This window comes from Xenopus laevis, chromosome 6L, assembly GCF_017654675.1.
Source record: "Xenopus laevis strain J_2021 chromosome 6L, Xenopus_laevis_v10.1, whole genome shotgun sequence".
NCBI lineage: Eukaryota > Metazoa > Chordata > Amphibia > Anura > Pipidae > Xenopus > Xenopus laevis.
Window position 1 is genome coordinate 77,485,215 of NC_054381.1, and position 11,525 is coordinate 77,496,739.

At 42.1% G+C, this 11,525-nt stretch overlaps 1 pseudogene; it reads right to left on the bottom strand.

The window, feature by feature from the left end:
- Positions 1-5,095: 5,095 nt before the first annotated feature.
- On the bottom strand, positions 5,096-5,787 carry LOC121394665 (annotated as a pseudogene).
- Positions 5,788-11,525: the final 5,738 nt, after the last annotated feature.

Sequence of the window (11,525 nt, forward strand, 5' to 3'; positions counted from 1 at the left end):
AAGTCTTGGGCAGGCAGTGAAGTTCAGAAGTCGGGGACAAGTAAGGATCATACACAGGAATCAGCAATAGGTTAGAAATAGGTAGAATAGCTAGGCTAAACCACGATAACCAGGCACAGATTAGAGAGCAAATAGGTTTAAACACCTTTAACCTTGGAGCCCAATCTCCAGTGTCAGAATGTCTGCGTTCTGATGTCCCTGCGCCATAACTTAGACGCACGCCAGCGTCCCTCAGGACGTGCTCCTTGCTGCACGCGTCTGAGTCTTGATGGCCGTGACGTCATCCCTGTCGGACAGAGCTGCACCAAGGATCCGTAAGTATTCTTACATTGTGGGACAAGGAACTTTTCTCCAAGTTGGCTTTGGTAGCCGACCAAATGGCTGACATATGGGCAGCATGATCATCGGACAAGAGGAAGTCTTGAGGGAAAGCTTGTGGATGTTGTCCATACACAGTCAAGAAGGGCGATCTACCAGTGGAGGCATGACAAGGGTTGTTATGAGAAAACTCTGCCCAGGGAAGGAGATCTGCCCAATCATCCTGACAGAGGAATACATGACTTCTCAAAAACTGTTCCAGTGCTTGGTTTACCCTTTTTGCTGCCCGTTGAACTGAAGGTGATAGGCAGAGGAGAATAGGAGGGCGATACCCAGATTCTTACACAACGATTTCCAAAACTTGGACACAGACTGGGTACCACGGTTAGATACAATCTCCACTGGAAATCCATGAAGTCAGAAGGAATGGCAATGGCAGAAGGAAGTTTACGAAGAGGGATAAATTGTGCCATTTTACTGAAGTGGTCAATAACTACCCATATCACAGTGTTTCCATTGGAAGGTGGTAGTTCAACAATAAAGTCCATAGCTAAATGATTCCAAGGACAGGAAGGAATGGGTAGAGGTTGCAATAGTCCGCTAGGGCGAGAATGACTAGATTTTGGAGAGGCACAAATGGCACAGGGCTCCACAAAGTCTTTGACATCCTTCCAATGGGTTGGCCACCAAAGGAGACAATTAACAAGTTCAAACGTCTTTTGGACTCCTGGATGTCCAGCTTGTTTAGAACAGTGGCTTTGCTGAAGGATGGGTATATGGAATTCGGGTGGAACGTACACCATGATCCGAGTTTCGGCCGGAGCAGAAGACTAGACAGATAAGATCTGGCTGGCCAGTTGCGGGAATAGGGAAGCAATGATCATTGTGGGGGGAACAATTGGTTCTTGATCTTTACTGATACTCAGGTACCTCAGGTACAATGCTTCGAGATAGGGCATCTGCCTTCTGATTCCGGGAGCCAGGACGGTATGTCAGAACAAAGTTGAATCATGCGAAGAAGAGTGCCCACTGAGCCTGACGAGAGTTCCGTCTCTTGAGAGTCTGGATGAATTCCAAGTTTTTGTGATCAGTGTTAATGGTTACAGGATGAGGAGCTCCTTCCAGGAAGTGTCATACACTCCTCGAGTGCAAGTTTAACTGCCAGAAGGTCACGATTTCCGACGTTGTAATTTTGCTTGGCAGGAGAGCATTTCTTCGAGAAGTAAGCACAAGGGTGTAGTTTCCCATCTGCAACTTGTCTCTGAGAGAGTATGGCTCCAGCCCCCATGTCAGAAGCATCTATTTCAACGAAGAAGGGTTGCAGAAGGTCAGGATGTTGAAGGACAGGAACAGAGGCAAATGAGTCTTTCAGGGATTGAAAAGCCTCCAGAGCTTGAGGGGGACAGGCATTAGGCTTTCCTCCCTTGCAGTTGAGAGCCAAGACAGGAGCAATACGAGATTAGAACCCCTTGATAAATTGTTGGTAATAGTTAGTGAAAACGACAAATCTTTGTATGGCCTTGGTGCTCGTGGGTAGCGGCTAATCTTGGATTGCCGAGACTTTAGAAGGATCCATCTCGAATCCCTCATGAGAGATAATGTAACACAGGAAGGGAATCTTAGGCACGTCGAAGACGCACTTCTCCAAGCTTGGCAAAAAGGGAATTTTCTCTCAGGCTGGAGAAGAACTTCTTTCACCCGAGTTCGGTGACTTTCCAAGTCTTTGGAGAAGATTAAAATGTCATCCAAGTACACAACTAGGTATTGCCCCAGATGATCTCTAAAGATATAATTTACAAATTTTTGGAAGATGGCAGGGACATTGCAGAGGCCGAAGAGCATTACCAGGTATTTATAGTGCCCACCTCTGGTGTTGAATGCCGTCTTCCATTCATCGTCCTCTCGGATGCGGATAGGGTTGTAAGTTCCTCGGAGATTCAACTTAGTGAATATCTTTGCCCCTCGGAGTTGATTGAAGAGTTCCAAGATGAGAGGCAGAGGGTATCAGTATTTCACCCTGATCTTGTTTTTTCTTCTTCTCCACAAAGAAAAATTCAGCACCTGCAGGAGAAGATGAAGGTCTAATGAATCCCCGCTGGAGGTTATCTCTGATATATTCCTTCATCGCAGAAGTCTCCGCAGGAGACAAGGGGTAGGTCCGACCTCTGGGGGGCATGGTACCAGGAAGAATTTTGAAGGCACAATCATAAGAGCGATGAGGAGGGAGAATCTCAGCAGACTTCTTGCAGAAGACATCCCAAAAAGTCATTGTACATTATGGGTAAAGACTGTAAGTCCGCTGCAGCAAGCGACACCGGATGAATGGACTTAGTGGGTAAACAGTTCTTCTAACAGTAAGGGCTCCAATGCGATATCTGGTTGGCAGACCAGTCAACAGAAGGATTATGCAGACAGAGCCAAGATAGACCCAACTCTACAGTAGCCAAGGGACAGTCAATTTAATTACAGTTTCTCCTGATGAAGGGATCAGACCATCAGTGGAAGATCTCCTGTTGTCTCAGATATGATCTCCAAAGTTAGTGGTCGATTGTCAAATGTCAATCGCCAAAACCCTCAGGGGATTCGATAGAGGGAATAGGGGAATTCTCAGGAACTTGGCAAAGGCGACATCCATGAAATTTCCTGCAGCCCCGTAATCAAGAAAGGCAGACACATCTATAGTCCTGTCAGGTAGCCGAATCTGTAAAGGCAACAAAATCGATGAGAGTTCTTTTGGGGTGCCGGCTCGATGACACCCAGTTAAAATTCCCCAGTTTTACCTGAGCTAGGAGATCCTCCCAACTTCAGGGGACAGCGATTGGCAAAATGGGGTTTTCCACCACAATATAGGCATAGTCCAGCCAAACGTCTCTGGAGCTTCTTTTCTTCAGAGAGATGCATTCGACCAATCTGCAGGTTTCTCCTCCAAACGTGACATCACATGCCCCACCTTGGCACGTTCGCTGGAGTACTGCGAGGGTTGAAACTCAAACTGGATCAGACACTGAGTAATGAAACCTCTGTAGGCTTGGGGATTCCCATTATAGCCACATATATATCCCCACATTCTGCGCTTTCCAGATATAGCCGGAAACAGCCAAATACGTGAACCCGGAAGAGATGCACATTCAATGGAATGGCGCATGAACAGGATGGATGCGGCGGGCTTCCCCATCGCACTGCCACTAGACCACCAGGGTGAGTTGTCACACATATTTTACAGGAGGGGGTACTATATTCACTATATAAACCACTAACTTTAGAAAAGATATGCAGTTTGGAGTAGAAAAGCAAATTTACAATTTGGATTTGTCAGAATGTGTACTTTCTAAAGATATACTGTATGGTCTTTATTCCTTAACACTACCTAAAATACAGTAAATATGATAATTTGCATTAGCTAAAATGACAGAAATGAAAAATCATATGCACTATTTTTATTTTGAGGTTCCTACATGCCACATACTTAGGCAAACCTATGCACAATTGGCATCAAACTGAACTCTGGCGTTCATATTTAGGATGTTTTATCTTCATACTTAATTATATAATAGAGACAAGATGCTGTAAATTGGAAGCTTTGAAAATGCTAACTTTAGGAAAGCTATAAGGTTTGGAGATGTCTGAAGTATAAATAAATATTTAGTAATTTTGGATTCTGCAGAATGTGTACCTTAAAGGGATTCTGTCATGATTTTTATGATGTATTTTTTTATTTCTAAATTACACTGTTTACACTGCAAAAAATAATTCACTCTACAATATAAAATGTAATTCCTGAGCCAGCAAGTGTATTTTTTCAAGTTATAATATTGGTGTGTAGGAAGCCATCTTAGGTCATTTTGCCTGGTCATGTTATTAAATTCTGGACCCTGTAGTACAGAAACTGTTCACAGCAGCTGGGAGTAGAACAAACTTTACTCAGGAAAAAAACATGGCTGAACTGCCAACAAGTTGGGAGAAAGAACAGATAGAGGTAGATGCTTGGGAAACAATTATCAGAATGACACATCTCAGTTTAACATGTAACAGTGCCATCTACTGGCATTACACTAATAGTCAATACATACCACACCTCCCCTCCTAGATAACATAATCCTTTAGGTGGCAGGGCCTTTGGGCCACTTCATTGGGACACTGATAACCTCTCCTTATGGATTGGTCTCAGTAACTGCGATACTCCCTCAGGTATGTTTATCACTACGGAGCGCTGATCAACGCATTCAGATCTGGTATATTTAATATAAATTTTCGGCTTTATTCTTGTGCATTAAAAGTTACAACGGAGGGGGTTTACATCTAACTCGTTTCGTGTCAAAAATCTTGACACTTCATCAGAGTAATTAGTGCACACTTGTGTCAGTGTTTAAATAGATACATACGTGCCTATCATTAATAATTTAAAGGCAAAGGAAGCTATAGTGAAAAATAGGATTCATTATATTGTATATAAAATGCAAATTGATACTTGTGTCAAAAAGACACTCCTTCAGTTTACATCATCAGACTTCATAGCATTTATGGAAAGTAACTTTATTTGTTACAACACGTAACAACAGCACCATTCCATCCATCCTCAAATGGACAAGATGAGCGAACAAAGGATGCATTAAAAAGAATAATTGATGGTGACTGGAATTATAGACTGGCAATTTTTTTTGTTGCAGCACATAACCCCTTCTGCTAGCACTTTTGATGAACCGACAGCTTAAAACCTGTTTAGACAGACTGCATCCCAACTTGGCTTCTGATGTACAAAATAAACAGGAAGATCAATTCAATAAAAATGCACAGGTCTCCACAGTGAGGATGTTTGAAGTAGGAAACCATGTGTATGCCAGTAATTATGCACTAATTGCACTAATCCGTTATCGGATAAAATAGTGTCTGGGAGTCCATGTGTGACATACAACATCCGCACCACTTGAATGGCTGCATGGGTGGTTGCATCTGCCACTGGAACAACTTCTAGCTATTTGGAAAAGGAATCAACCACAAGGAAGAATGTCTGACCTTGAAAAGGCCCTGCAAAATCTATATAAAGCCGAGACCATGGGTTCCACGTCACCTCCCATGGATGTACCCAGGCATTAGCAGGGGCATGGCAGTTGGGCAAGGAACACAACTTTTTACCAATTTTTCAATACATTCATCCATTTTAGGCCACCAGACATAACTTCTAGCAAGGGCTTTCATATTTACAATGCCTGGGTGACTCTCACGTAGGGCTTTAAGAACATGGTTTTGCCCTGCATTGGGAATTACAACTCTATTTCCCCACAAAAGGCAACCTTTGTATGCAGAGAGTTCATGCTGGCATTTCTCAAAAGGTGTGAACTCTTCCTTTAAACTTATTTTTGGACACCCCCTCCATACCAAGTTCAACACTCGAGACAATACTGGGTCGGTAGCTGTCATGTGGGCAATATCTGATGCATGCAGAGGGGGTCTAGGTAATGACTCTAGCATGAGGACCTCAGACAAGGCCGGTACTTGAAAATCAGGAGTGTTTACAGGTTAACTAGCACACTATCTGATGATAAGAGTCTATTGGCATCCTTGAATGACTGCTCATGCAGGGCCGACCACTTCCAGTTAGCATTTTTGTCCAGTAGTCTTTGCAGTGGCTCAGCCACAGTAGCTTGGTCTTTCAAGAAGGAATGAATTGAATAGGACGAAAAATGCTTGCAGCTCCTGTTTATTTTAGGGAACTGGAGCTTCATGAATGGCTTTTACTTTTGCATCTGTTGGATGTTTCCCATTGGCATGAACTTTGTATCCCAGGAAATTAACACTTGATACTCCTAAAACACATTTTTCTTTCTTAAGTTTTAATCCAGCATTTGTAAATTGCTGTAATACAGCTCTTACCCATTCAGTTAATGATTCCATAGATTCTGTTCCAATGAGGGCATTATCAAAATATTGCACCACCCCTGGCAGGCTGGAAAGGAGGTCATCCATCAGTTTCTGGAACACATCTGGTGCAATGCAAACTCCAAATTGCAATTGTGTAGCTTTAAATGCTCCTTTGTGTGTGATAATTGTTTGTGCATCAGCAGCTGCATCATCCACTGGCAACTGCTGGTATGCTTGAGCTAAATCAAGTTTGGCAAATAACTTTCCTTTAGCCAAGGTGCTGAGAATCTGATTGACAGCAGGAATTTGATATGGATGTTACTGTAATGACTTGTTGATTGTATATTTAGGGGCAGATTTATCAAGGGTCGAATTTTGAAGTGCAAAAAAATTCGAAATTCAACCACTGAATAGGCTAGTTTAACATTAGAAGTTGAATTCGTAGAATTTTTAAGATCGTACGATCGTACTACGATCATACTTCCATGTCTAAAAACTAAGCCAAATGTTGGCTATATGTTCTAGGAGGTCCCCATAGGCTAACATAGCAATTCGGCAGGTTTAAGGTGGCGAAGTGTCAAAGTCGAAGTTTTTTAAAGAGACGGTACTTCGATTATCGAATGGTCGAATAGTCGAAGCATTTTCACTTCTAATCGAAGTCGAATTTGGCCTATTCGATGGACGAAGAACCCAAAAATTACTTTGAAATTCTGAGTTTTTCAATTCGAATATTCACATATGTCAGCACATATCCTCACTTCTCCATTTGGTTTCAGTACAGGCACTATTGGTGTGGCCAAAGTTGGGCGGGTTACTGGAATTAATGCTCCAAGCTATCTATTTCTGTATCTATTTTTGGATGGAGAGCAAATGGTACAGGTCGTGGCTTCATGCGTATTGGGTCGACTTTGGGATCCAGCAGAAAGGATATTGGTGAGCCCTTAAATTTGCCAAGGCCTTCTTCAAATACACTGCTAACATTTTTGAGGACACTTTGCAAAGAGTCTGTTGTTGAATTAATTTACTCCAATTAATTGAATGCCTAGGGGCTCAAACCACTCTACTTCTTATAAGCTTGCTCTGTGTCCTTTTATAGTTTTCCTGTCTTTTCATTAGTGGACTTTAACAAAGCAGGCACCCACAACATCCACAGGCTTTTTTTTTTTAAAAAAAAACAATTTTTATTTGAGCAAAAGTTAGATACAGTTTCTACATCTTCGAAAGTGTACAGTGATATTTCCGTTACAACAGTTGGCAGATGAAGAGAATAACATTGTCATATGACAAATACATATACATGAAGCATTATGCATTGACATTGATGTTAGTTACTATCTTGTACAGTTAAAGTTACCAAAACGTCAAGTAGAAATGGAGATGTAGGCATTGATGCATGACATGAAGCCATACGAATGGTCTCTGCATTTATTCGTGAACTGATCAACATATATAACATATAAACCATTTTAACAACCAGTGTGGAGGTGATGACCAGTACCAGTTCTCTATGTTTGTCGCTATGTCTCATTAAGTGTGCAGTGTCGCAGTGCCGGAGGTGCCATCCACCCATGTTGTGGATGTTCGTCACAAGCTAATAGGAGGATCTCCACTTATAGTTCTCAAGGTTTACCATTCTATGTGTTGGAAGCATTCTTGTAACCTAACCTTTACTGCCTGTGGAATGATGTCAATAAACGTCTCCCACGTTTCGAAAAATCGTTGAACTATTGTGTTTTTATTTAAAGATGATTCTACCCAGTCCATATAAAACTCTGACTAATTTCTCCAGAAATATCTTGACAGTGGGCGGTGTATTCAATATCCAGACCTGAAGGATCGTTTTTAGTGATGTGCGAATTTGCGCTGTTTTCACGTGAAATTCGCGAAACGGCGAAAAATTCGTTTTCCCGTTTTTTGCGCCGGCGTCCATTTTTTGCGCCGGCGTCCGTTTTTTCGGAAATTTTTTTTTTGACGCCGGCAAATTTATGCCGCGAATTTTTTCGGGCGTTTCGCGAATTTATTCGCTGGCGGCGAAACGCGCAAATTCGCCGCAAATTCGCCCATCACTAATCGTTTTCTTTGCTACTGCAGATATAATTTGTAGTAATCTCCGTGCACCACGTGTAATTCTGGTATGGGTGTCGGGGATTATTCCCCAGAGTGCCCATGCAGCTGAAAGTGGGATATAGTTAACCAGGTGTCTTGTTGCATAGTCCCTTATCTGATTCCAAAACCTTCGAATGAAGGGACATGCCCATAAACAATGTATGAGGTTAGCTTTGGTTTGCCCACATTTCGGACAATCACTATTCTCTCGTCTATGCATTTTGAAAAGTACGTCTGGGGTCAGGTAGGTTCTATGCAATAAGTTAAGAAACATTTCTCTATAAATGCTCGAAGGTAAGGTAAACCATAGCCTTTTATACATCTTGAAGACGTCTTCCATTCTCAAGTCTGGTATGTCTATTGTCCACTGTTTGGGTCCTGTGGGTAAACTGTCATAGTCAATGATGTCCTGAAGGAATCTATAATTTTGCGATATAGCTCCTTTGGTGGAGCCAGGTCGCAAAAGGTACCTGTCCAAAGAATTATCCCAGTCGTTCCCTGTTAAAAGTCTCAGAGTCCTGCTAGTGTACGACTGAGCTTGTAGGAAGGCAAATATATTGTTCTGTGCATTTGGAAATTTGGTCTGGAATTGTGCGAGTGTTAAGGGTTTTCGAGTGTCACTCTTGGTCAATTGACGCACAGTTGTCACCCCTTCAAATCCCCAATTTTGGTTTATTGCCAAAGTTCGTCCGCTCTGAAAGTCAGGGTTCAGTAAGAGGGGTAAGTATAAAGAATGATGGCTATTCAGATTATACTGTTTTCTCAGTTCCTTCCAGGTTTGCCATGTGGAATATAGTAGGGGGTTGTCCATGATGGCAGGTGGAAGTTCTGCTTTGTGCAGGTGGAGAATATGCAGTAAATTCGTCTGTGGGATAAACTGTTGTTCTTGATGTGTATTAGTATAAGTGTTCGAATTGTGAATCCAGTCTTTTAAGTGTCTAATTGTAGCTGCCATATTATAGTGCTTGATGTTTGGAAAATTAAGGCCTCCATTTAGGGTGTTTTGTTGAAGTTTCTTCAGACTAACTCGTGCTTTTTTCCCATTCCAAATAAAATTCCTAAATATTTTATAAAGTGCCTGAATATCTTTCTCCTGTACCAGTAAGGGGAGACTTTGCAATTTGTAGAGCAGTTTAGGGAATGCCACCATCTTGAGCAGATTTGCTCTACCCATAGCAGAGAGACAATAGGACTGCCAGTTCTTTATGTCTTGCGTTATTTCCCTTATGCTACATGTAATATTGCGGGTATACAGCTCGTGTGGTCTTTTTGGTATTTTGATGCCTAGATATGTGATCTCGTCTTTGGTCCATGAGAGATTGTATTTATTGCCCCATCTGGGTTTCCCCCTAGTTCCCAACGGCATGATTACTGATTTGGTAACATTAATACAGTATCCGGAGGCCAGCCCAAATTGGTTAATAGTGGAGAGTATGTGTGGTAAGGCTTGTTTGGGATTCGCAATATATAAAAGGAGGTCATCAGCAAAGGCCGTTAATTTCGTTTCGTGATCTCCGATTTTTATACCGTGGAAGATCGTCATATTATGGAGGATCCTCAGGAGGGGGTCTAAGGTCAAGTTAAATAGTAGGGGTGACAATGGGCAGCCCTGTCTAGTGCCCCTGTGAATAGTGATGTAATCCGTTAGAGTGCCATTTATTAGTAGTCTAGTCTGTGCGTTCGTATAAAGATTGCGTATGTATGTTCCAAAAAAAGGACCTAGATTTCTGTGCTGCAGAATCTGGAATAGAAAGGGCCATAGTATTTTGTCGAAAGCCTTTTCCGCATCGAGGCTTAGGAGGACATTTTTGGTGTGCTGTTGTTGTGTAGAAATTATCGTTGCAGCTATAGCTGCTCGAATTCCCCTCGTCGAGTGTCTGTGACGCACGAAGCCCAATTGATGATCTGTAAGGAGATCTGGTAACAGCGATTGTAATCTTTGGGCTACGATTTTAGACAGTATTTTAAGATCGACATTCAACAAGGAGATAGGACGGTATGAGTTCAGTTGAGTTGGATCTTTTTGTGGTTTAGGAATTAATGTTGTGTACGCCTCTATTTGTTGACTAGTAATATCCCCCTTTTGATACATGGTATTGTATTCGTTTGTCAAAAGTTGAATGGCATGCGGATGTAAAATTTTATAGTATTCCGCAGTATAACCATCTGGGCCCGGTGATTTATTGTTAGCCAGAGTCCTTATTGTGTTAATTATTTCTGTGTTTGTTATGGGTGCATTCAGCATATCTCTTTGTGTTTGGGTTATCTCCGATAAAGAGGCTTCACGAAGGATGTGGGTTATTAAGTCCTCCGGTGGATTCTCAGCTGCGTATACTTTCCGAAAATAGTCTTCAAGTGTTGTTTTAATAGCTTGAGGGGTGCAAACAGGCGTCCTATCTCCTTGGGGTTGCAATTTAAGGATGTGTTTGGCTTTAGAGCGGGGTTTTATGAGGGCAGCCAAAAGCTTCCCTGTTTTATTTCCCCACCTATAAAACTTATATTTGGTATATTCCAGATTTTTCTTGGCTCGGGATGTCGCATACGTTTCTAACAGTTGCTTGGCTTGCATATACTGATCTTTAGAGAAATCCGACGGTGTAGTAAGATATTCACTATGTGTCTGCTTAACTGAACTCATTAGTTGTTGGATATTTTGCTGTTCTTCCCTATGTAATTTAGTAGTATGGGCTATGATATGCCCCCTCATCACTGCTTTCGTAGTGTTCCATAACAGGAGTGGTTCCTCCCAGTGTTCTATATTGTCATCAATCATGTTATGCCAGTGGTTTACTAAAAGTGTACGAAAGGAGTCTGTTTGGGCCAAATATGAGGGGAAAGTCCAGCGTTTACATTGATCGTGCGGCCTCGCTAATTGTATGTGAATATGGATTGGGGCATGGTCTGACAGTACGATTTCCTCAATGTCTGCCTCATGGATTCTAAAAAATAGCTGTTCGTGGGTGAGTATATAGTCAATTCGAGAGTGCATATCATGCACTTTGGAATAATGACTATATTGTCTTTCTGTGGAGTGTAGGAATCTCCATGGATCAATCAAGCTTAGTTGAGCCTCTAACTGTGCTATACTTCCTCCAGTGTTGCTGTTATGTGTGGTTGGGGGTCCCGTTCTATCAGTTGTGTAGTCTCGTAGTGCGTTAAAGTCCCCTCCCACTATCAAGTTTGGAGCGTGAAGTCCTAAGAGTTTTTGCGTAAGTTGCGTAAAGAACGGTTTGTTGGGTCCA